Source organism: Phyllobates terribilis, unplaced genomic scaffold (genome assembly GCF_046119375.1).
Source record: "Phyllobates terribilis strain yellow unplaced genomic scaffold, ASM4611937v1 Scaffold_5__5_contigs__length_657084704, whole genome shotgun sequence".
NCBI lineage: Eukaryota > Metazoa > Chordata > Amphibia > Anura > Dendrobatidae > Phyllobates > Phyllobates terribilis.
The window spans coordinates 315,369,617-315,395,877 of NW_027362765.1; the positions used below are offsets into that span (position 1 = coordinate 315,369,617).

General features: G+C 44.0%; 1 protein-coding gene across 5 annotated transcripts in view; it reads left to right on the top strand.

The window, feature by feature from the left end:
* Window positions 1–26,261, top strand: part of LOC141273084 (uncharacterized) — a 167,467-nt gene that overhangs the window by 56,398 nt on the left and 84,808 nt on the right. Inside the window, exon 1 of one of the 5 annotated variants that reach the window (XM_073684444.1) lies at window positions 25,814–26,139. The exons of the other annotated variants lie outside the window; for them this stretch is intronic. The gene's annotated coding sequence lies outside the window, so the exon portion shown is untranslated. Of the gene's footprint in view, window positions 1–25,813; window positions 26,140–26,261 lie in introns of those variants that run through there. 5 annotated transcript variants of the gene reach the window in all.

Consider the following 26,261-nt stretch of genomic DNA (forward strand, 5'->3'; position numbering starts at 1 on the left):
GTTGATTATAAGCTTTATTTTATTTTTCTTATTAGCTTGCCAATGTATGGGGGACACAGCAACAGCAGCTAGATGTGGGGATCTAGGTGGGGCTAGCTGTGCAGACCTACGTGTGGTGGCTGTTTTCACCTACGTGGCAATGGCTGTGAGGACCTATGTGGGGCTGGCTGTGGGGACCTCCGTTGGGTTGGCTGTGGGGATCTACGTGGAGTTGGCTAAGGTGACCTACATGTGGCTGGCTATGGGGACCTACGTTGGGCTGGCTGTGGGGACCTATGTGGGACTCGCTGTGGGGAAATATATGGGGCTGTCTGTGGGGACCTATGTGGGGCTACCTGTGGGGACCTATGTGGGGCTTGCTGCACTTGAAATGGGTGTTTCAACAAGACAACGACGCTACACATACCAGTAAACAAGCGAAATCTTGGTTCCAGTCCAACAAACTTGAGGTTATGGAGTGGCCAGCCCAATCTCCGGATCTTAATCCGATAGAACACTTGTGGGGTGACATCAAAAATGTTGTTTCTGAAGCAAAGCCAATAAATGCCAAGATATTGTGGGATGTAGACAAAGCATCGTGGGCTGGAATAACAGTTGACAGGTGCCAGAAGTTGGTTGACTTTATGCAACATAAATATGAAGCAGTTCTAAAAAACTGTGGATATACAACTAAATATTAGGTTATTGATTCACAGGAATGCTAAATTCTCAAAAAAAGAGTAAATATTGTGAGTTTGTAAAGACACATGCAGACACTGCTATTTTTTAGAACAGCCCAATGTTCATTTTTTGTTATTTTCTGTAAAGCCGCTAAAATTATACACATTTCTCTTCATGTTTTAAATTTGAAAACAGTGTACCATGTTCCCAATGCATGGAAATAAAGACTAGTATAAAGATTTTGTGCTTAACTTATGGTTTTGAACACACTGCTATTATTTTGAACACTACTATACAGTAATTCTCTATGTAAAAGATGATGTTAAAAAACATATTGCATACGCATGTCAGATGGATGTCTTTCGAATTGTAGGTGAGAATAAACGCGCACTCTCATGACATACAGATCCTAGGTGAGAAAAAAAATGCATGACACTCGCCTGGCACTCTCCAACTTTTCTGTCTGAGAATCTGTGAGAGCTTATATACGCAGATGTGAGTAAACCCTTAGAGCTCATTCTCATCTGTGTATAAATTGAAGAGTGCAATCCGATAAAAAATTGAATTGAACTCTGACTAATGTTATTGAATGATTCAGTGTTCATCTGGAATTTTGGAAAAAGGGGAGATGTCATGTAGTTGTAATGTTTAAGGGATGACGGCAACCTAAAATGCTGCCAAATCCTAAATGGCTGACCTTTATATACCTCACTCCTCCCTAACAACCGCCCCTACCCTAAATTACCCTCCCATACTATACCAACCAATCAAATTAAATGTAAATATGACCACAAACCCTATTCCCCCCTTGCCTTGGCAAACCCTCCCCCTATATCCCGCATTAATCCTGTCATGCCGGCCTCCCTCTAAAGCCTGTGGCTGAGTACGGCCTCTCTTGACAGCGGGTATCTGCAAGTCATGGGGTTAAATATATGTCCCTCCCATAGTTAACTGGCCCCCCTAATAAAATAAACATACCAGACATTATATATTGGATTAAATTGGCCACAGCAGCCGTTTATTAACATATAAAACAAACATTACAAACCATATCCTAAAGGGGGTGGTCCTCGAAGACCCAAACCATTTTAAAACCAAGGAAAACCATATTGTGTTTTTTATGTCTCCGGCCAGGTTGCGTATTACCTCTAGCCGCTAAGTACCAGCTCAGAGGCACCAAATCAAACAGCCTGGCCAATGAAAATGGCCCCAAATCACGGGCCCTCTGTTCCATTCCCCCATGGGATCAAGCACCCGAGACCACTGAATACCATGTAGGGGGGTCCAGAACTACCCAAGGTCCCCCCCCCCACTGATCCACCACTAACCATGAACACCATCTTCGAGGATCCCCCCAATGCCATGAGCACAAATATTCTAACACCTTAAATATTTGTGTCCCTCCACACTCTCAAACCTTTTTCTATACCTTCTTGAATTGCCAGGCACCACATGTCCGTACCGACCGCGTTCAAATGTACCTCGTCCCTCCTCCAGAACTCCCATTCTCCCGACTCTAATTCCAAATGGCGTATGGCCAAAGCCCCATTCCTCACCATGAAACGTGTGACTGCTGTATTTATTTTTACCCGGGCCCTGTTCATTGCATCATTTGATCTGGCCCCTCGCCAAATTTTCCGTGGAACAATGTCTGACCAGATGACTAAAACCTTTGAAAACATTGCCCACAATCTTAATATACCAAATTTGATATCTTTTATAAGTTCACTGCACGACCTCCTACATAGGTCATTACCACCTAAGTGTAACACCAGCAAATCAGGGACCCGATCATGCCTCACAAAATGATGGAATTCCGCCAGGAGCTGCCGCCAAACCATTCCCCGCTTTTCAATCCACCGAAAAATAGCTTCTTCCTCCGAAAATCCCAACTGACGGCCGGCGGGCCTCACCACTGCTCGCAAAGCAGCCCAGAAAACAAAAGAATAGCCCATGATCCATACAAGTCGGGGGGCCACATCTGTCAAGTTAAACAGAAACACAACTCTAAGAGACAGTAACGTCAAACAGCACTAAACAAGCTCTGAATTACACCCAAGCCGGGCGTATGTAAGATTTAAACCGTACGGATTCCCAATGCCCAATCTTCTTAACCAGATCGTCACTCAACCCCCTCCTAGCTGCCTCAGTGGCTGCACCAATCCTGAAAGAGTGACCGCTGTACTCTTTTGGCGAGATACCGCTAGCCTCCAGACACTTTTTTAGCACCGCTACGAACTGAAATCGAGACAAAAAGGAGCAGTCTTCGTGAACCAATAATGGCGATTTGAACCCCACTACCTCCATCCCAAATTCACTCAAACAACGAACCGGACACGTGCCAGACCCAACCACTGCGAATAAAACCAATTTACACCCTTTTCTAAATTGATCAGTCTTTGAAAAACGAATGAAAACCTCTATTCTATCCGAATATAAATTCACATCCTCCCTTAAAAGACCCCAATGACAAATCTTGATGGGCTAACCAACTCCCCTAGGCGTAATGCCCCAAAAAGGGCCAACGAAAACGCTAGTCGAAATAATCTGACTTCCCATGGAGACTTGCATATTGATCCAAGAAGATGTCCCAATGTTAGCAACAGACCATAAGATATGGGCTGCCTGCAATCTCTCACCTTCCAGCCTCTCCGCCAACCTTTTAAAGCCTGGCGGACCAAAGTTGCTTTCGTTACGTCCGGCAGACCTCTTATTTTAAAACCAAAGGCTAAACCTGCCATCAAATTATTAATTTTAGGGACAGACCAGCCCTCCTCCCAGCAATGACCGACCAATAATAATAAAAGGCTTTCACTCTCTAAAGGGTCTCCCATAGCCACCTTCCAATATTCCCACCGCTGCCAAGTGACCTCATACGATGACCAAGTCCTAGCAGATAAAGATTGACCGATCAAATTCTTTACAGCTCGAAGGGAAGATTCCAAAGTTCTGGAGGGCATACAAAACCTGTCGATGAAGCCTGAGGTGTCGGTGACTGGAACTGATCCCACTGCGAATGAGAAACAGCAGGAATGGTTGAAATTAAAGGATCCAGCTTGAGCTCTGCCACTATCCACATATTCAAAGATAAGCCGATCAACACCATCCTTTGCAACACTTTTACAACCGGCGGCGATGTAGCCGACAAAGAATTGATAGCTAACACTACCCCTTGGCTCTTGCATGAAAAACAAATCTTCTGATTCTGAAAATATTCACCCCATAGAACAAGAGAGACCATTATGGGAAAAAGATTGATCAATGTAAGATTCTCGACTAAATTCCGATCAAACCATGACGCAGGCCATTTCTCCTCAACACAACTATCCCGAAAAAGAATAGTAAAACCTTGATCTCTTGACATATCAATGCACAATCCCAGATCACTAGCATTCACCACTGGAGCAATCCAGACCGACCTGCCGTTATAAGACTCTAAAAATTGAGTCCATATTCCCAAGTCATCCCGCAACTCCTTACGCAACCTAATGAAGTGATGAGGTGATTTTACTCCAGCCATTGCTAAAGACAAACGCCTACAAAAGGCCCTGCCCATTGGCATGATACGACAGGCAAAATTCAATTTACCGAGCAGCGACTGTAACTCACGCAAAGTAATCTTATGCAGCTTCCTGACTCTAGATTCCATTTCCAACAGATCAACAACCTTTTCTGCGGGAAGCCTATATTCCATCTTAACCGTGTCAATTAAAATTCCTAGAAAACTCAAGGACGTATCCGGACCTACAGTTTTTTCAGCAGCCAACGGCACTCCAAATTTCTTAGCCACACTAACCATAGTGTGCAATAACACTGAACAAACGGGAGAATTAGCAGGACCCACATATATGAAATCGTCCAGATAATGAATGCAAGAATTTAGACCAGAAACATCCCTGACAACCCATTCAAGGAAAGTGCTAAATGCTTCAAAGTACGCACAGGACAGCGAGCAACCCATTGAGAGACAACGGTCTACGAAAAAGCTCAATAGATGCATGCTCAATAGATGCATGCTCTCCGGGTGCACCGGTAACAGCCTAAAAGCCTCCTCTATGTCAGTCTTTGCCAATAGTGCCCCCTTTCCAAAAAACCGAACTCAACTAATTGCCATATCAAAAGAAGTATAACTCACTGAACACAGATCAGGGTCAACACCATCGTTCACCGACGTGCCCTTTGGAAAGGAGAGGTGATGAATTAACCTGTATTTTCCCAGTTCCTTTTTTGGGACAATGCCCAATGGAGACACCCGCAAATTTTTTAAGGGCTTGTAGGCGAAAGGCCCAGCCATTCTACCTAAAGCCACTTCTTTTGATAATTTTTCCGTAACCACTTCAGGAAACTGAAACGCGGATTTCAAATTTTTTGCAATAAATTGAATTTCACTATCAATAAACGGTATCCTAAAACCAACGTCAAAACCTTCTTCTAATAGCGCGGCCGCTGCCCTGTCTGGGTATCTATTTAGAAATAGCCGCATCTCTGCCAGACGCACCGGCGTCACCCCTTTTATCAGTGCCTTCGCTGTTTCTGCCCTTTCCTCCTCTAAAACATCTGGCTGCGCTATGGCTACCCCCGCATAAGGAGCAGTCGTGTTTAAACTTACACTTCCTGCCTAATTTACAGGATCCTTCATTGAAAAGTAAACATAATCCCCTTTAAATGGCTGATGAGTGTCCCGCCTGTCCGGGACCGCTGCCGTTCCCAAGAAAGGACTGATTAGATTGTCCGCTCCTATTCAGTGCTATTACCTTCAGCCATAAGGCAATATCCTTATGGTCCCAGCGGATACTAGGACGCACCGCTTTCCTCTGACGAAATTGTTCGTCATAGTGCAACCACCCCTGTCCCCCATACACCCTATAAGCTTCCCCAATTGCATCTAAATAACAAAAAAGCCCAGAACAATTTTCTGAAGCTTTTTCACCTATCACACTGGCTAAAATTGCAAACGCCTGCAACCAGTTCATAAATGTCCGTGGTATCAGGCGGTACCTCCGTTTTTCTTCATCCTCCTTTTTGGAATCATCCTTCCTAAACCTATCCAGATTAAATCATTCCAATGGAAGTAAAGAGAATGTCTACGTAATCCCCTTTCCATATCTTCTCCCTGACCTCCGGCTTCAAATGTGCCCCCAAAGGCCCTTCGAAACAAACATAAACTTCCCCTTTTGCCGTATCATCATCTAATCTCACATTATCATCTTTGTCTTTATCACCCTCGTTACCAACTGTTTGTGTAGAACCCGATATACCAGTGTTAGAGTCGCCGGATGATAAATTACCTCCCGCTAAGCCCAATGTATTGGTTTGAGGTGATTGAAAATTACCCAGCCATGCAGAGGTAGGTGACCCTACTCCCTGTGACTCATTCGTTCCCGCCATCAAAACAGCTAAACCCTGCATCAATACGTTAATGCTCCCGCCAACCCCCCCAGATACATCCTGACTGTTTAATGCTAATGGTGGTAACGGGAGCCTGCAAGGAAAAATTTGCGACGGCTCACCTGGCTGCCTAGGTGCTGTGAACCCAGCAGCCGTTGGTCCTGAATCCTGGAGCTGATGTCAGTCATCCGAAATTTTTTGGCCCCGATGAGCTGTGGGAGGGAGACCTGAGGGGCCAGCGGCCTGCTGCCCCGTTATTAACTCTGAACATGGCCCTGGATTTATTGTAGAAGGTGAACAGTGGCTGCAGCCAGCCTGGCTACAGCCGGGACCAGCAGGCAAAATTGATGTGAGGGCTAAGCCAGTAATGTGCTGCCCGTATACATGAGTCCCGTCTGTGTGACTATTATTACTAGGCCCCGCAGCTGCAGAGCCAGCCGCCCGCTGCAAGCCTGCAGCGTTATAATGGACGGCCGCCTTGACCGCACCGTGGGCGGAGCTAACGACGTGGGCGGGGCCGGCCGTATCCTGACCACCAGCTCCTGGATCATCCTCAGTCGCGTCCCGAGCCATCGGAAGATGGGCGGAGCGATCGTCGCCGTTCCCGCGCCAAGAGGCCTTCAGGTTAGGCCTCCGTCCTCGCGACGTCCTCGTCATACTATGCTGAGCAGGCCCCCGCCGCTGCATGGGGCCAGCCACACCTGCTCCTGATGACGCGCCGCCTCGCACTGTAGAGGAGGAGGCCGACACCTCCTCCTGATGCGGGTCCCGGCGTGTCGCTGGATTCTTTCCAGTGCGGGAAGCACTGGCCGCGGCAGCGCAGACCCTGTTCCCACCTGGAGGGTCCCGAGAGGGGCTCCTGATACGCCGCCGGACCCTGGGGGTTTCATCAGGGCTGAGGCGCACCGGAGGCCTAGCCCTCCGCGGCCGTCGTGACTCGGGGGCAGGTGTAATATTACCTGCTCCCCTACCCCCAAGCAGGCTTTGTACTGATGCCTGCAACCAATCCGCCCCGTTCCGGCCAGCAGCGTCCCGCAGCTGCTGCAGCATTAAATCAATGGCCTCCATCCTTGCACAGATAACGTTTAAGGGATGATGGCTACCTAAAATGGCTGCCAAATCCCAAATGGCTGATCTTTTATATACCTCACTCCTCCCTAACAACCGCCCCTACCCTAAAGTACCCTCCCATACTATACCAACCAATCAAATTAAATGTAAATATGAGCACAAACCCTATTCCCACCTTGCCTTGGCAAACCCTCCCCCTATATCCCGCATTAACCCTGTCATGCCGGCCTCCCTCTAAAGCCTGTGGCTGAGTACGGCCTCTCTCAACCTAGAATTGGGGCAATTACATTAACAAGTGCCATGCAATTTTCCTGACCAGTGCCTGGAGGTGACATGACCGGAGACTGGATGGAGGGATGAGCACCAAAGGACCAGGTGTTAAAATATATGCTTTGGCTGAAAATTTAGGCGATAGCCATCTTGGCACACTCTCGCATACATTGAAGCACTTGTTTGAAAGCGCTCCTGTGCTTTCATGTGTCATGTGACCACAGTAAATTGCATACTTGCGGTCACTCGCCTGACGCTCCTGGCACCGTCACCAGATAATCTGGGCGCTGTGAGGGCTTAAAAGTCTGCAGTCATATAGAGTCACTGCACACTTTTAGCCTAAGCCAGGACAACCCCTTTAAGATGTTGAACATTTTCTAAAGGACTTTTGAATTGAAGACTTGTCCCGGTTTCTGCCTCCCCCAGGCACTGGGTCCCATACACAAAACGTGAGTGTTAGGTTGCTGGTTTGTTTAGTTTGATTTTAAGAAATATGCTTGCACCTTTTTACTGTGTGTCATTTTTTATCTGACTTTGCGTAGTGATTGTTTTCATCATAGTAAACTACATATAATAAGTTCTGTCTTGTGTTCTTAAATGAATTCATGTGCTAAGTTTGCGTATAGAGAAGAGAGGGAGTAACTGAAGGCTTCCTGAAGCGTGCTAGCTCTTGAACCAAATCTTAGCAGTGGCAGTTTTGGGTGATTTTTCGAGAGTGGGAGATGTACAATTTTAGATACATTAGGTGGTGTTGTAGTGATTACCCCGGTAATACCCTCACATCACTAGCGGACACAGTCAGGAATGGACCCCTGTGCAAGAACAATATATGGGCCCTTTGTACTTCAATAGCTCATCAAAATTCCACCTGATTTGAAGATGAAAATGGACCCCCTCACCTCTTGGCCCCTGTGCGGCCGCACATGCTGCACCAATGATATGTCCGCCCCTGCCTCACGTCACGCCAGCTCCAGTGAGGGTGTTTGTGACATTTGAATAGTGCTTTATGGGCAAGTTTGCTTTCCTCTGTGTTCACAAAACCCAAGATTAAACAGCCTTTAGTGGATGACATACTGAAAGCGTTAGGTATTGAGGAAACGGATCATGGCACTAATTTTGGAAACTGTACCCAGAGAAGGAGAGAATTTATTCAAGGTTTTGCTGATCGTGTATTTTTGCTTTATAAGTTGACCTTGCAGGCAGATACGCAAGGCTCTCAGAATAATTACATCTATAAGAGAGTTATAGTATCCACATTTTGGGTTTATATTTAGCAAAATGTCGCTCCAGTATGTCTCTTCTAAAAAGGTCTTGTGTTTTTATAGTTCCATTTGGAATTTGGAGCTGATACAGAGGTGTAAGTGAAATGGCTCACCTTATTAATTTGCAAGAGGTGTTATACAGGGCCGGCTCCAGGTTTTTGTGGGCCCTGGGCAAAAGTCTCAGTGGGCCCCTTTAACACATACCACGATTCATGATGCACAGATACAGCAGATAAATAAATATATATAGTACAAGGCCAAAGATTTCACTTCATACATTACATGAGCGATATCTATTGTAAATTCCACAATAGCTCAGAAACCGGCGAATCGCTCCATACGGAATACTGGCCCCCATATAATGCTCCATACAGGATACTGGCCCCCATATAACGCTCCTACAGGATACTGGCCCCCTTATAACGCTCCATACAGGATAATGGCCCCCATAAAGCGCTCCATACAGAAAACTGGCCCACACATAATGCAGGCTGTTCCCCCCCCTCACATAATGCCCCATGCAGGCTCTCCTCTCCCCCCCCTTTATAATGCCCCATGCAGGCTGTTCCCACTTATAATGCCCCATGCAGGATGCCCCCCCCATATAATGCCCCATGCAGGATGTGACCTCTCCCCCTCCATATAATGCCCCATGCAGGATGTCACCCCCACCCCCTTATAATGCCCCATGCAGGGTGTTACTTCCCCCCCATATAATGCCCCATGCAGGATGTCACCACCCCTCTTATAATGCCCTGTGCCTCCATACATTAAAAAAAAATCAAATACTCACCTCGCTTGTCCTCACCTGCTGCCGCTGCTCCGGACTCCTCAGCGTCACCTTTGTCTTCCCGCGCTGCGCTGTGACTCCTCAGGAGAGGGCGTGGTGGAAAGATGCCATCGCGCCGTCTGACCTAAGACGTCACAGTGCAGCAGCCGCGGCAGGACCTGCTGCGGAGGCATGGGGAGAGGTAAGTATTGTGCCGGCTGCCGGGGCCCTGAGCAAGCGGGGGGGGGGGGGGGGGGCTGGCGCCGGGCCTGGTGTTATACCTTAATTTAGGTTGATGTTTCCTAAAGCCCCTGGTAACTATTGGAAATCTTACACGCACTTTCTGTTATATATGAATGTTTAAACTTTTTCTTTAGTTACTGCACCACTCATTAGGAAGAAGCAAACTGTCCTGTAATTTTGTATTTTTTTCTCTTTTTGGCTAAGAATGGATTCAATGGTGTAAGTGGTGCAAATGAAGGAATAAGTCAGGCGACGTCCAAGCAAATGACATAACTTTATATACACTCATAGCAGTCGCAAATTAAAGAGAAGAGAGAGTAGACTTTGTTGTGTTGAATAAAAAACGACTCCTTTGTATGATGTAAGGTGTATAAAGTTACTGAGGGAGCAAATAGTGTATATATAGAGGTATCTGTGAATGTAAGATTTCAAAATTATATTGATGGTTGTCAGATCGGGACTGTTGCAGTAAATGTTATCACTTACCAGCCCAGCTGTTGGCGAGCTCATCACAGGCGGCATATGGCAGTGATGTTATGCACTGCCAGTTGCGGGCACCCCGATTTTAGCTGCCGGCTTCTGCATAGGATGGTAAGAAGAATAATTTGTTTCTTTTTAAATTGTGTGAAGAATGGAATACATTATTATTGAAAGGGGCCCGATGGGGAATATTATACCAGGATGGGGTACATTAAACCAAGAAGGGGCTCTGTATGGATAACATTATACCACGAAGGGGTCCAGGATAGAGAACATTGTTATAGGGAGGAGTCTAGGATGGAGGACATTATTAAATAAAGTACATAAATCAAACAGGAAAAGGAGCAGTGGTTCCTAGGGGCACTGCCAAGAATTTCTGACAAAGAATGTGTGTACTTTGGATCTTTATTCATACAACAAAGTCAGGTTGACTACTTCTTTAGGTATCTATAATATAATCAGGGATGTGGCCTTCTGTCCGAAGTCTCTATAGACTGAGCAAGCGCACTGCGCCTGCGCAGTGTGGCCGGAGACAGAAAGACACATCCCAGACTGGGAGGAAGGAGGATAAGGCTGGAGGAGGAGTGTTGTGCCGGAGATAGCGGTATGCATAGGCGCTTACCGCATACCACGATCTCCGGTGCCAGTGGGGACATAACCTGATCTTTAGAGAGCCGGAGGAGGAGAGTGAAGCCGGAGTCCGCCCCTGCTCATAGTGCAGACAAAAATAAAATGGATAGCGCAGTATGGGCATGTACTGATTCTGGCGCCATTTTATTTTTGTCTGCACTATTCTCAGGGGCGGACTCCGGCCTCACTCTCCTCTCCTTATTTTGGTGAAGACGCTGAAAATTTGTCTTCAGTAGAATGGCGCTGGAGATCACGCAATACGCATGCTACTCCTCCGGCCTCTCCAGAGATCAGTGTCTTCAACAAAATGACGCCAAATAGCGCGATATGCACACGCGCTGATTCCAGCACCATTTTATTTAAATAATGCAGGCGACGTGCTGCAGGGGAGTGGTGAAAAGGTGAGCAGGAGTGTTTTTTTTTTAATTATTGGATGGATGGTGTTAAAGGACGAGGTATTCCCTCCAAAAATATCAGTAATTAATGGGGGAACTCTCCTACTCCTCTATTGAGGTCCGATATTAACTATTAACATCAAACTTGATTATTAATAATTAATATCCACTAACGTTATCTGTGCCTTATACTATACACCAACTGAGACAAAACCGTGTGCTAATAAAAGGTATTTATTACACAAAAGTCTGCAGTTAATATACTACTATTTATCCCATTAACACAGTACACAATAATAATAACAATATACAATTCCCAATTACCTATTTTCCACCCATGTTTCCTAATCACTCATGCAATATCAGCCCACCCAACTATACTAACTTTCCCTATATACAGTATATATATATATATACAAGGATAGTAAGGTTAGTACAATGTATGTAGGGCTAGTAAGTAAAGAGTTACAGGGGAAGAGAGATACTCAGCCATGTGTTATGTCCATCTCTCCATCTCTCCATCCAAAGAGCAAAGAGGGCAGCACATGAGTGCTCTGGGGTTTTTTAGTCCTGCACAGGAAATGAGGTGGTATTCCCCGCCCACTGGCTAAGGTCTTTGTACATGTCCAGCCATACTCGCAAAACCTGTTTTAGTACATGGCTGGACAGTTTGTTGATCCTGCCCCCAACAGCAGCAAACAGACTGAAACACATAAGGAGATGGGGGCCAATATATACATGTACACTTATCTGCAAGCATGGCTAGCATACAGATACATATATACATGTACAACCTAGGACACTTCCCTTTACAATCCCCCTGTTGTCGAGAACACGACAATGAAATTTGAGGGAAGTGTTGTACTGGGATATATTTGCCTACTCAAGCCCCATTTATAAGTTGTGACAGTTCAGGATGAAATGAAGTATAATACTGCACTTAGGTACCTAGACATCAGCCATTACGGCCATCAACTCTTCCCTGCCTTTCACCGTAATCCAACGCATCCCTCCACAGAATACACTCTGCTTCTTTCTTGGATCTTTAATCAAAGTCTTTTTGCTGTGGTCCTGTCGTTGCCAGTCTTCAGGTATCTGCCTACCCCAAAGTCGTCTTGCTGGTCAGACTCTGGAATGGCTTTACCCTCAGTGTATAGGTTGGCCCGAGTCACTATCCTGTGTACACCCCTCACCCTGCCAGTCTTTCTAGTCCTCTCCCGCAGCTTGCTTCTGCAGGGTTATGAGTTCTTCTGGCGTGATGAGACTGCTGGGTGTCACAGTGTGTAGTTGGGCCTCACCACGTGGTTTCTTTGAGCACCTCCTTCTTTTTGGGGTACGGTCAATCGTGATCTTTCAGCAGAGGCACGACATCCCTCAGGCATGACTTTCGTCAGGCAATTTTCCTGTAGTCTTGATTGAAGATCGTTGATGAGTTTCTTCCATGGATAGATACGCAGATCTTTACTAGGCAGGTCAGATTTTCTCGAGTAGGGATTGATGTCACAATACCTAAGTTGACTGCGGGAAGAAACACCGTCTGATACTAACAGACATTCAATCCATCCCTTACGAACTTCACAATAGCTAGGGTTGAAGTGGCAAATACCTTATAAAGTGAGGGGACCTGTCCCTAGAGAAACCTAACTCTATCCCCCCATTCACACAGAACACACATTACAATTCCATTCCAAAATAAGCTTTTGGTTTGAATGCATATAGAGACTTGAGCTAAAATAGCATGTATTCTAACTGATCCACAGAGCACATGCAGATCATTGACCCATGTGCAATTGGAGTAACTACCGGCTGCAAATGCATGAACACCGTCACATGAATACACTTATTGTGGACTGAGTATGTCCATGCACAGGTAGTTCTGCACTTACACCTAAAGTGTCTATACGCACACATATGGAATTTCGGTATACAGTAAAACTCATAAATTTATATTAAATTATATATACACAATATATATTGGATTCGGGGTAATGGACTGTGTTTGTCTTATGTCCTTAACCCCCGTCTCTGGCTGAGCTCATGGTGCCCAGCCTGACTTCTGTGCAGTTGGGCAGACAGTCTTTTGATCCTCCTGCAAATCAGAAACAGTCCAATATATAAGATCGCAACCAGGAGGCAATGACAGGAAGAGGCAGATTTGGGGCTTTATTACAGTCTCCTCCTCATGACTAAAATCAAAGTGGAGATGTTTCAGCTCTGTGACAAACACAAGAGGGGTCTTCTGGCATCTCTCAGGGGTATCTGGGTGAAGGTCAAGACTTCTCTCAGGAGTGATAGGTGTTCTTCAGCACTATGCTCTGCTACATCGATACCTAAAATGGGATTAAGGGAACAATACGCTCCTGGGAGTTCTCCCGGTGCAGTTATTCAACATCCTGGCACTGGATAACCTCCCTTATTTTGATCTTCCCTGTCCCATCAAACTCCCGTTCCTTCAGGGTGACCTCCCCCTGTTAACCTTTCTTGAGCTGCCTAGCAAGTTCCTATTGCATAGGCAATGCCTTGACTCTCTTGAACCCCACAAAATGAATGCAATTTTTCTTTAGTATGCTCCTAGTCAATTGCCTCTGTTTCCTATACAGACACCCCTTCCAGTTTTTCACAATACAAAAGAGTAACACACAGCCCTCAAAGCTACTTATTCTCCTATACATAGCTTCAAACAGACTACACAGAGACAAAGGCTCAGCGTGTATAGTTGGCTTGAACTAATTCAGGATTTCTGGAGTAACATCCCAGTTTGCCAGCCTCATGCCTCATCATGAAACTGCCCATCCCTGGGTTCGGTACTCCCCGTTGCCACATACTACCTATTAAGATATGTAGGCAACCACAACCAGCTGGAACTTCAAGGCCTAGGTGCACAATATATACCTATCCACACCACACCTATCTTAGTCCATGCCGAAAAACCAGCTCACTCGTGGATATGACTCTATTATCAAAGGAAATATGTTCAAACTAAGGTTCACTGTTTTAAGTTGTATCCTGCATCAAGATTTAAACAAAACCAGGTTATCCGTCCAAACTTCAAGGTCTAAGCACACAGTATAACACGACACTCCATCGTGTACGTCAGTTACCTGTCCATGCTTCTCTGCCTGTCTTAGCTCACGTAATACACCCTTTATTCAATCCAAAATGCACAGAAAACAAAAAAAACAATCCATTAACAAATTATCCGACTGAACTTCAAGGTCTAAGCACACAGTATAACACGACACTCCATCGTGTACGTCAGTTACCTGTCCATGCTTCTCTGCCTGTCTTAGCTCATGTAACAAATTATCCGCCTGAACTTCAAGGCCTAGGTGCACAATATACCTGTCCACACCTCTCTACCTATCTTAGTCCATGCCGAAAAACCAGCTCATCCACGGATGTGGCTCTATTACCAAATGAAAACAAAACAAAATAAAATACACATTCTTGCGATCTGAGCTACTCCTAACCTTATGAATTCTATGGAAAAACTGGAGCTAAAATTAAAAGTACCAGCAAATAAACCTCATTTACTTGACAGGGGGTCTGATAGAAAACAGAAAACAACCAGCATACTAACAAATCCTGCTATACACATTGAGCCTCATATAAAGCCTTTCTGCCACCTCTCAGAGCCTCACAGGTCTAACGATATATTTAAATTTTAAAAGAACAAACCGAGTAAATTACAGAACAGTAAAATAAACTAATAAGACAAAACAACTGTAACAGTACAGGTCTGTTAGAAACTCTGCTAATTGAGTTTAAATCAAGGCATACTAGGGAGCAAAATTTACCCTTTCATCCCTTGCTTGCAGTCGGCCATTTTGACACATCTGCACATGGTAGGGCACATGAGACTGAGAGAAAATACTATTTTGTCTCTGTAAATGTCTGTTCTCCATGCTGGACTTCTCACAATTAATTGTGCAATGACAATTCCTTGCAATGTGCCCAAAGTGACCACATTTAAAACACTTAACAGAGCAATATTTCCTCTCTCTCCTTGTACCTGACAATTTGCAGTGCCTGGCAATATGACCTGAGCCATCACAGGCATAACATCTAATGGATGCCATGCTTGATGTAGGGCCCCTAACAGAACATACTTCCTTTTGTTTGGATATTTTAAACTGTTCCATCACTAGGGATGCACTTTTAACAATTTTACGTTTGCATTTTCTCATTATTTTACATTTGTCGTTACATTTATTGATTGGATCAAAATTTGATGAAATATTTGATCCATCACTCCCCCCTTTTTGCCCTGCACAGGGCACAATTGGTAGAGAATCTGGCCTTGGTCTCAGAGACAAAGAGAAGGCCGGCACCATGTTTGAAAAATCATTGATGATATTTTGCAAATTTTTAATCAGTTGGGATCTAGTATCAAGATCAACACTCAACTGGTTGATTATGGCATCACTAGATGCTGCCTTGTCCTTAAAAGCTTTGATCTCAGCCCCAGACCGAGACAGCTGTGCCTCAATATCAATACAATGATTTTTCATCTCAAGCAGTTGCAATTCAAGCATGCAGATCTGCTTATCTCTATCCATATCACATTTACCATTCTCTGCCAGTTGTGTCTGTAAGGCACAAACTCTCTGCAAATTTGTTACACAACACTGGCAGTGAAACTTAGGGGGATCTTCCTTACACAGTGAGTCCTCATATACGCAAATCAATTTTGCTAGCATGTGGAGCCGTTTGCTTGTTTTATTCAAAACAGACCGTCTGTCTATACACATACTATCATGAGCACATGCTTGCTCCAATAGAGCAGACCACAGCAATTCTCCTGGCTGGCTCGCCATTGTTAAAGGACGAGGTATTCCCTCCAAAAATATCAGTAATTAATGGGGGAACTCTCCTACTCCTCTATTGAGGTCCGATATTAACTATTAACATCAAACTTGATTATTAATAATTAATATCCACTAACGTTATCTGTGCCTTATACTATACACCAACTGAGACAAAACCGTGTGCTAATAAAAGGTATTTATTACACAAAAGTCTGCAGTTAATATACTACTATTTATCCCATTAACACAGTACACAATAATAATAACAATATACAATTCCCAATTACCTATTTTCCACCCATGTTTCCTAATCACTCATGCAATATCAGCCCACCCAACTATACTAACTTTCCCTATATACAGTATATATATATATATACAAGGATAGTAAGGTTAGTACAATGTATGTAGGGCTAGTAAGTAAAGAGTTACAGGGGAAGAGAGATACTCAGCCATGTGTTATGTCCATCTCTCCATCTCTCCATCCAAAGAGCAAAGAGGGCAGCACATGAGTGCTCTGGGGTTTTTTAGTCCTGCACAGGAAATGAGGTGGTATTCCCCGCCCACTGGCTAAGGTCTTTGTACATGTCCAGCCATACTCGCAAAACCTGTTTTAGTACATGGCTGGACAGTTTGTTGATCCTGCCCCCAACAGCAGCAAACAGACTGAAACACATAAGGAGATGGGGGCCAATATATACATGTACACTTATCTGCAAGCATGGCTAGCATACAGATACATATATACATGTACAACCTAGGACACTTCCCTTTACAGATGGGGAGCATATACCAGGATGGGGGACCATTATTGAGGAGCACATACCAGGATTGGGGATCAGGATTGGTGAGCATATACCAGGATGGGAAAGCATGGATCAGGATGGGGGAGCATATAGCAGGATGGGGGACCAGGATTGGGGAGCATATACCAGGATGGGGGAGCATAAACCAAAAAGGAGGACTGAGATGGGGGAGCGTATACCAGGATGTGGGGAGCATATACCATGATTGGAGAGTATATACCAGGATGGGGGAGCATATACCAGGATGGGGGGGAGCATATACCAGGATGAGTGACCAGAATTGGGGAGTATATACCAGGATGGGGGAGCATGGACCAGGATGGGGGAGCATATACCAGGAAGGAGGACTGGGATGGTGGAGCATGAACCAGGATGGGGAGCATATACCAGAATGGGAGGGAGCATATACCATGAATGGGGAGCATATACCAGGATTGGGCAGTATATACCAGGATGGGGGAGCAGAATGGGGGGAGCATATACCAGGATGGGGGGAGCATATACCATGATGGGGGACCAGGATTGAGGAGCATGGACCAGGGTGGGGGAGAATGGACCAGGATGGGGGAGCATATATCAGGATGGGGGACCAGGATTGGGGAGCATATACCAGAATAAGAGAGAGCATATGCCAGGATGGGGGAGCATGGACCAAGATTGGGACCTGTATTGTGGAGCATATACCAGGATAGGGGACCAGGATGATAGGTGAGCATATACCAGGATGGGTGAGCATATACCAGGATGGGGGACGATATAACGCAACTGGGGAGCATATACCAGAATTGAGGAGCATATACCAGGATGGGGGAGCATATACCAGAATGGGGAACCAGGATGGGCAAGCATATAACAGGATGAGGGACCAGTATAGGGGAGCATATACCAGGAAGGGGGACCAGGATGGGGGGAGCATATACCAGGATGGGGGACCCAATCCTACATGCAATAGCTAGTTGTATATGAAAGAAACCTCCTTCTTTAAATATGGAACAGAGATGACATATTCACAGTTAAAAACAATGAATATATAATTGTATACAACAGAATATGCAAATCTCATTCATAAAATCATGATTATACAACAAAAAAATTCTTATAAAATATATATATATACACATAAAAATATATATAAATGTTATGTATACAAGTGTATGTGCATAAAATTATTGAAATAATATAATAGAATAATGCTTCTTATGTTAATTAGCCTGGAAGCATTGCACTACTGTGGGTTTTCAATAGTTTCATTTAGCCCGTCAGGTGCCAATGTGGAAAATTTAAAGATCCAGTAGGATTCACAATTTATTAATTCCTGGTGTCAATATACAGTATAATCCTGTATCTGTTCTAATATAGTGAGCCTTAAATTTGTACTCTTTTTTTTTTTTTATTATCCAATAAAAAATGTCTACATAGACTATGGTTTAGAACCCCATTTTTTGATGATATGTCTATGATTATTTATTTCACACTGTGAGGCTTGCTTGTTTCTCCCATATACTGTAAATTACAGTTATAATTGAGCAGATAAACCACAAAAGATGTTCCACAATTAAAAAACTGATCAATATAAAAAGTCTCTTTAGTTATGATTGATGTAAATATTGAGCAACTGTGTTTTTATAATCGAGCAGCATTTGCATTTAGGATTGCCACATCAGAAATATCCATTTAGATCTCAAAACAGAGATAGTCTCCCTGCTCCGACTCTACTGGTGTCCTTCACAGGTCCTTCACAGGGCTGATTTTTGAGAGTCATATTCCTCCTGTAAATGACACCTGGAGTTTTTAGAAGAATACTTGATAAAATAGGAACATTTTTGACGATAGACCAATGTTTAGACAGAACAGTTTTAATTGATTTGTAGGATTTGTTAAAGGCTGCAATGAGGCTGTTTTTCAATCTGCTTTTATATGATTCTGATTTATTTTCATTTCCTACTATACTACTAATGTTTTTTGTTTCATTTTTAATTGTATTGTTTTTATTTGGAAAGGCAATCTGTGTTAGAACCCTCCTGTTTGTTTTTTCCATCTTGTGTTTTGCGGTCACGTGACCATCTGCCTTTATATTCCAGCTCCGCCCTTCTGGCTTTGCTGGACTTCAGTCTTTGACTGTCTCCCTAGCCAGGTGCTTCTGTGCCTTTCTCTGTCAGTTCTCTTGGTCCTCTGGGACCTCTAGTACGTTTTGTCTGTTTGTCTTTTGTGCTCTGCATCTACTTCTGTTTAGGAGGTGTCCATTTTTGTCTCAGTCCTTAGTTCTTTTAGGGACCCCTCCCTTAACTCTATAGGTCTTCGTTCAGACTAGCCGAGGACTAAGGCTAGTCTGAACGAAGGTACAGGTAGCCCGCTACATCGTAGGGATTCAGCTTAGTCTTACTGTAGGGACAGCTCTCCCCTTCTTTCCTTAGCCTATGTTGCAGATCATAACAATCTGTCTGTTAAGATGTTTTGTACTGCTGAAAGCATCTCTTAAGATATTCCTGTTGTATCTTTTCTCAAGGAATCTTCCTTCTAATAACTTTGATTAATTCAGGAAATCTTTGCCTAATGTACAATTCTTCCTAATCCGCCAATATTGTCCATATGGAATATTTTTAATTCATTTGGGAAAATGTCCGCTAGAAAAATCCAGATAATTATTAACATCAACGTTTTTAAAATGAGTGGAGGTCAAATATTACCCTTATCTTTTGATAATATTTATTTTTTTGATCTTATGTTATGTTCAGAGTAGGAATGAGTACATTTTATTCCCCAATTATTTTTTTTAAGTTCCTCAACGAATAAATGTCTTCCATTTCAGTACCTAACCATATATAAAAAAGATCTATAAAACTTTTAAAAAATAAAATACAACCAATATGATTCCCATGTCAGTACGAGTACGCAGATACCAAACATTTATAGGTGGAATATATAGGTATTTATTATAGTGGTGAAAAAAATCAGAAATTCGTAAGGAAAGAAATTGGCTTATGTCGCCACTTTCCGAAACTCTTAGCATTTCCATTTTTCGGGATCTGGGGCTGGGTGATGGCATATTTTTTGCGCTCTGAGCTGACGGATTTATTGATACCATTTTGGGATAAATATGCTGTTTTGATCGCCTATTATTGCAATGTTGCCACGGCGAAAAAAAAACATAATTCTGGCTGTTCAATTTTTTTTTCTTGTTACACCATTTACCGATTGGATTCATTTATTTTATATTTTGATAGATCGAAAGTTTCTGAATGCACCGTTACCGAATATGTGTATTTTGTTGATTTTTTTTTTTTTTTTTTTTAATTTTCCAAGGGGAAAAAGGGGGGTGATTTGAAATTTTGTGGGGATTTTTATTTTTTTATTTATTTTTTTTTCCGTAAATATATTTATTTAAATTTTGTCAAAGATAAGATACAACAATCAGGAAAAATAATCAAGAAAAATAGTATACATATGAATACATATGTATTCACATTCAGGTATAATACAACTTTATAAAGAAACAAATCAAACTTGTAATCCAAGATATCTCAGGTTGGACTCATCTTGTCCAAACACCACTTAGTAAATTTTAAACTAAACATTCTTAAATGGTGTAGGAAAAGGACAGTGAAGAAGAGATAAAGTCAGGTAAAGAGAAAGAAAAGGAAATAGAGACAAAAGATTGGAAGTGGGGAAAAGAGGGGGGGGGGGCTAATCCAGCCTCGGTTCCAATTACCTTATATGGGGGTTATGAGGACTCACTTAACCAGTCCCGAAACTCTAAGCTCACCTTGAATGTCTCCCAAAGGAACCATGTTTGGCCTTGAACGGTCAGAGTCGCTATCTAGAGCCATCATCGACTTCATGCGCCCAATCTATCCATTTCGGACACCCACTCAGCTGAAGTTGGAACCCTCACCGCTCTCCAGTATCGGGGGATAATTGTTCTGGCCGCCACTAAGCAGAACCTCAGAATTCCTTTCTTTATGGTTGTTATAGACCCAGGAATCAATGAAAGGAGGGCAATTTGAGGGGATGGTTCACAGTAGACACTCGTCATCAAGCGAAAGGCATTAAAAACCGCACCCCAAAATGGACGAAGAAGCCTACAAGACCACCATATATGAAGCATAGACCCTTCCTCATTGTCGCATCTCCAGCATGTATTCGGGATTGCAGGGTTGAATTTATGGAGAAGCACAGGACACCTATACCAGCGTGTTAAAATTTTATAATTTTTCTCTTGTGATCTGCAAGAGACAGAGATCTTGTGAGTAAGGGTAAAGATCTTCAGGCAGTCAGCTTCAGAGAGGGTAGTCTGCAAGTCTCTCTCCCATGCTGTAATAAAGCTAGGGGTGTCAATAGATACCGTTTCCAGGATCAAATTATACAGCAAGGAGACTGTGTGGGTAGGGCCCTCAGTAGACAGCATCAAGGACTCAAATCGGGTCGGTCTGTTAAAAGAAATACCTGAGAGGAAGTCCTTCAACTGGGTGAATTCAAGCCAAGACCGTGGCCTGCTACGGCATATGTCCCCTAACTCCCCCACATCGGAGAGCCCAGAGAGCCTGTCCGCCACCTGTCCCAATCTCACCCGGTCATCAGACTTCCAACATAAAAACGTAGTCCTATCCACCGCTGGGGGAAATCAATGTTGTCGAAGAGGTGGCTCAGTCTGCACGGTGTATTACTAAGTTTTTAGTTTCCCCCGATTTCTATCCCAAAATGTCAGCACTATCTGCGTAAGTGGTGGAAAGTCTGAGATCGGGGGCCTAGAATTGGCACCACACCATGGTGCCCAATATAGAGAGCCAGGGGAGAGGAGTTTTTCTATAGTCACCCACTGTTTGGTTGATTGGAGATATAATGACTTGCACAATCTAGACAAGAGAATAGCTTGATAGTATCGTTTGAAATTAGGGAGACCTGTGCCCCCCTGTGTCTTGGATCTAGTCAAAACCGAGAGCCTAATTCGGGGTCTACGAGCGCCCCAAACAAAACTTGATAGCAGATTGTAAACGATTAAAGAAATAATCAGGTATTGTTATTGGGGCAGTTTTAAAAAGATAAAGGAAATGAGGGAGAATATCCATTTTAATAACGTTTATACGGCCGAACCATGATAGCTGAGGTCTACTGTATTTTTTTAAGATCCAAAAACATTTTGTGTAAAAGTGGGACATAGTTCAATGAAAACAGGTCTACCCCATCTCTGGGGATCCAAACTCCCAGGTACTTTATTGCTTTATCCTCCCATTTAAATGGGAAGGAAGTTTGAAGTCTCCGAACTAAATCGTCAGGGAGAGATATATTTAGGGCCTCTGTCTTGGAATAGTTAACTTTAAAATTAGATACTTCTCCAAACCGTTGGAACTCTCTCATCAGCACTGGGAAGGCAATGATCGGATTAGTGATATAAATCAAAAGGTCATCTGCATAGATGGACAATTTAAAATGATTCTGACCAACATTGACGCCTTTGATATCTGATGCATTCCTCAGTGTTACTGCCAGATGCTTCATTGCAATGATGTAGAGTAAGGGAGAAAGAGGGCACCCCTGTCTTGTGCCATTAGCTATATGAAGAGGGGATGAGAAAATATCATTAACTTTAAGTCGGGCTGTGGGACCCCGATATAGTGCCATAATCCTACCTAGCATGTCCGGACCCAACCCAAGTTGTGTCAAGGCAGACCTCAGAAAGCTCCACCCCAAACGATCAAATGCCTTTTCTGCGTCAATAGATAATAGACATGCTGGGATCTCATGTTTACGCATATGGGAGGTTAGGAGCAATGTTTTTATAGTATTATCTCTAGCCTCTCTGCGGTGTACAAAACCAGCCTAATCTCCATGAATAGAGCTAGGAAGTAGCGAGCTTAATCTGTTTGCGATTGCTTTGGCATATACTTTTACATCTACGTTAATTAGGGAGATAGGCCAATAATTTGCGCATACCAAGGGGTCCTTTCCTGGTTTGGGAATAACGACAATCGTGGCAGCTAAGGTTTGAGGGGCAAAATGGCAATTCTCAGAGATGGAATTGAAGAGCTTCGTCATAAATTATATTAAATTTGGTGCAAATTTATAAAAATTAGCCGGGAATCCATCCGGGCCTGGGCTTTTGCCATTTGCCAAAGACTTGACCGTATCCAGTACCTCCTGTTCTGAGAACGGGGTCTCAAGGGCCACCACTTCCTCAGATGGCAGAGGGGGAATCTGAGTACAATTTACGTAATCGTCCACTCTTTCCTGGAAGTCGGACACGGCCATGTCTGCCAAAGGTCCCCTAAGGTTGTAAAGGGAGTTGTAATAATCCCTAAATGAGTCTGCAATCTCCAGAGGGGAATGAAGAGATTTACCTGATTTAGATTTAATGATGGGTATATAGGTAGTAGGAATTCTAGGATGCAAAAATCGTACTAAAGCTCTACCAGGCTTGTCTGAGTATTCATATAGATACGGTCTCTCTGTCTCGCTGTTGCTGTATCTAGCAATGAGCTCAAGTCAGTTCTAGCTTTCAACAGATCAATCATGACCTGTGGATTTTGTGAACTTTTGTGATCCAACTCTAAAGCCTGAATATGCGTCAGCAGATTAGTAATGGTAGAAGCCCTATCCTTCTTCAATCGTGCCCCTTGTTGGATGAGTACTCGCCGTATGACTCCCTTTAGGGCCTCCCACTGAAATGGCAAAGCTGTGGGGTCATCTTTATGAATATTGGAGAAATCTGAGATTGCTGTCCTGATTGCCTCTTGGCAAGTGGGATCTTTAAGAAGCCCCGGGTGCAAGGACCAAGTCCACTCGCTCGATGAGAGTTCAGGTAATGTCAAGGATAGTAAAACCGGGACATGGTCCGACCAAATCATTGGGTCAATTTGTGTCAACGGGTGAAACGAGAGCAGTCTGTGAAAATTAAAAAATAATCTATTCTGCTATATGAATCATGTACCGTGGAGTAAAAAGTATAGTCACGTGTGGAGGGGTGGGTCAGTCTCCAGACATCGACCAATCTAGATTCCGTTAGTTTAGCTCTCAGGCTCTCCAACTGGGAAGGGGGTACGGCCAACCTACCCGTAGATGAGTCCAGGACCCGATCCAGCGTGAAATTGAGGTCTCCTCCGACTATTACCGCACCCTCTGCGAATGCTGTAAGGTCGCGTAAGTAAGCTTTACAAGTTCTAATCTGATCCTGGTTAGGGAGATAAAAGTTAGCGATGGTAAATACATCTCTGATAATTTTAATCTTTAGGAACAAATACCTTCCTTGCGTATCAGGTTTAGAGGCAAGAACTTGAGCCTGTAGCAACTTGTGTAGGGCTATACTGACCCCTTTAGATTTTGAGTCTGGGTTGCTGCTGTGGAACCAATGTGAGTAATATTTATGGTTGACTAGTGACGGTATCCGATCTGACCTAAAGTGTGTCTCCTGAAAAAGTAATAGATGAACCAGTTTCTTATGCATATGGTAAAGTACCTGTGAGCGTTTTTCTGGGGTATTAAACCCTCTAATGTTCAGAGAACAAAGTTTCAAAGTGGACATCGTAAATTAATGCAAGAATCAGTGATGGGACCGAGTGGTGGTATAAGGGGAAGAGGTATTGGGTGTAGAAGAGGTAAGCCCTTAAGAAAGAAGAAATGGAAGAAAAATCAGTAGGAAGATTAGAAGGGACAGAATATGAATAAAAGGTTCAGACGGAGAAAGAAATTCCGTCTTATTAGACCACAGGTAGCTACCCCTATGGACTAAGATTAAACAGAGAAATCTCTGTAAGTAGTGTCAAAGACACACCCTAATTTGGGAAGTGACTGTACCCTAAAACACGAGCAATCAGCCAGGCCCCTACAGCAAATTAATTATACATTGTTAATTAATTTATGCAACTAAACAAATCCAGTGCCCCAGACTTATCAAAATTCCCCTTAACACTACATAAAACCAGAGGCAACTAAAAGGTGGTGGAAATCCCTGTGGACTATTTTCTAGACCTAATAAGCCAATGCAATGCATAGTGAGGTTCCACCCAAGGACTGCAAAGCCCCCCATAAGAAATCTACTAATATTAATAAACTCTGACATGAGGTAAAAGACAGTGGAGAGAGTGAGTGACTACGATAGGACAGACTCCTAAGGCTCAGGAGTCACCAGAGGGACCAGTGGAGTCACTGCAAGGGTATCTTCTCCTCTTCCTCTCAGTTCCCATTGTCACTCTCCCACCTCTCCTCGCTCCTCTGAACCCAAAAGAGGATAAACGGGGCCACTCTCCCAGGGTGACTGGTGGCAACCCCAGAGACTATGAAAAATCCAGAAGATCCAATGGCGATCTCAGGGTCACCGTGCCAGTGTCCCCACAAGCATGAAGCTGAAAGGGGTATCCCCACTTGTAAGTAATGTTCTTCGCATGCAGAGCCTCCAAAAGAGATTGGAGAGCCCTTCTTTTAGCCAGAGTTATAGGGGAGAGGTCCACTAGAAGTTGAATATTTGTGCCATTAAAGTCTATGGCATCGTTCTCTCTAGCTTTACGCATAATGTCTTCTTTAATTTGGAAGAAGTGGATCCTGCAAATGACGTCTCTAGGTCTAGATGGGTCAGGGTGTTTGGGGTCCAGGGATCGGTGAGCTCTGTCCAGCTCGAGATATTCCTCCGTGGATCTACTCAGCAATGAGTTGAAAAGGTGCTGTAGGGCTGAATTCAGGTCCCGTGGAGCCACCGACTCCAGGAGACCTCGGAGTCTAATGTTGTTTCTCCGATTTCTGTTTTCGTAGTCTTCTAGCATACCCAGAACTAGATCAAAATTCTGGGAGTGCTGATCCAAAATATGCTGCTGGGTGTGGAGCTGGGTAGATAGTTCATCCACTTTAGCTTCAAGTGCAGTGACGGCAGAGTTTATATTAGAAACATCCTCTTTGAGGGAGCCAATTTCCCCCTTGCATACGGCCTCCAAACGCTGGATATAACCCTCCATATTAGTCTTAGTGGGGATAGCACTTAAATGGGCCCATAATTCTCCAGCGTTCATAGTCAGGAGCGAGGGATCCCCGAGATTTGCAAAGCTAATAAGGGTCCCAGGGCCATCCTGGGTAATCATACTGCTATTCTCAGTCACGCCAGTGTCAGAGTCAGATGCAAGGGATCCCAGAACTGTGCTGCTTGTAGCTCCTGCACTCCTCAGAGATTCAGTTGGGGTAGAGGAATGGGTTAACTGAGTAGATGGTGAAGCTGACTTGGAGGGGGAGGGGTGGGACCTGGAGCTTTCCACTCTCTGCATGCCTGCATTATCACTGTCACTAACACGGATCCCACTTGAACTGCCCCCCCCCCCTTTCCCTGTGTCGGTCTCCCCGGAGTGCGGCCTCCATGTGATAATCTGGCTTCAGCAGCAGGTAAGCTTGCTCCCCTCAGGCTCTGCACACTCGGTCCTCCCACAGCAGCAGCCATATCTGCACGTGTGATCTGTTTTCCCGCGCTGCCTGAGACTGATAAATACCGGGTGATGCCAGAGTCA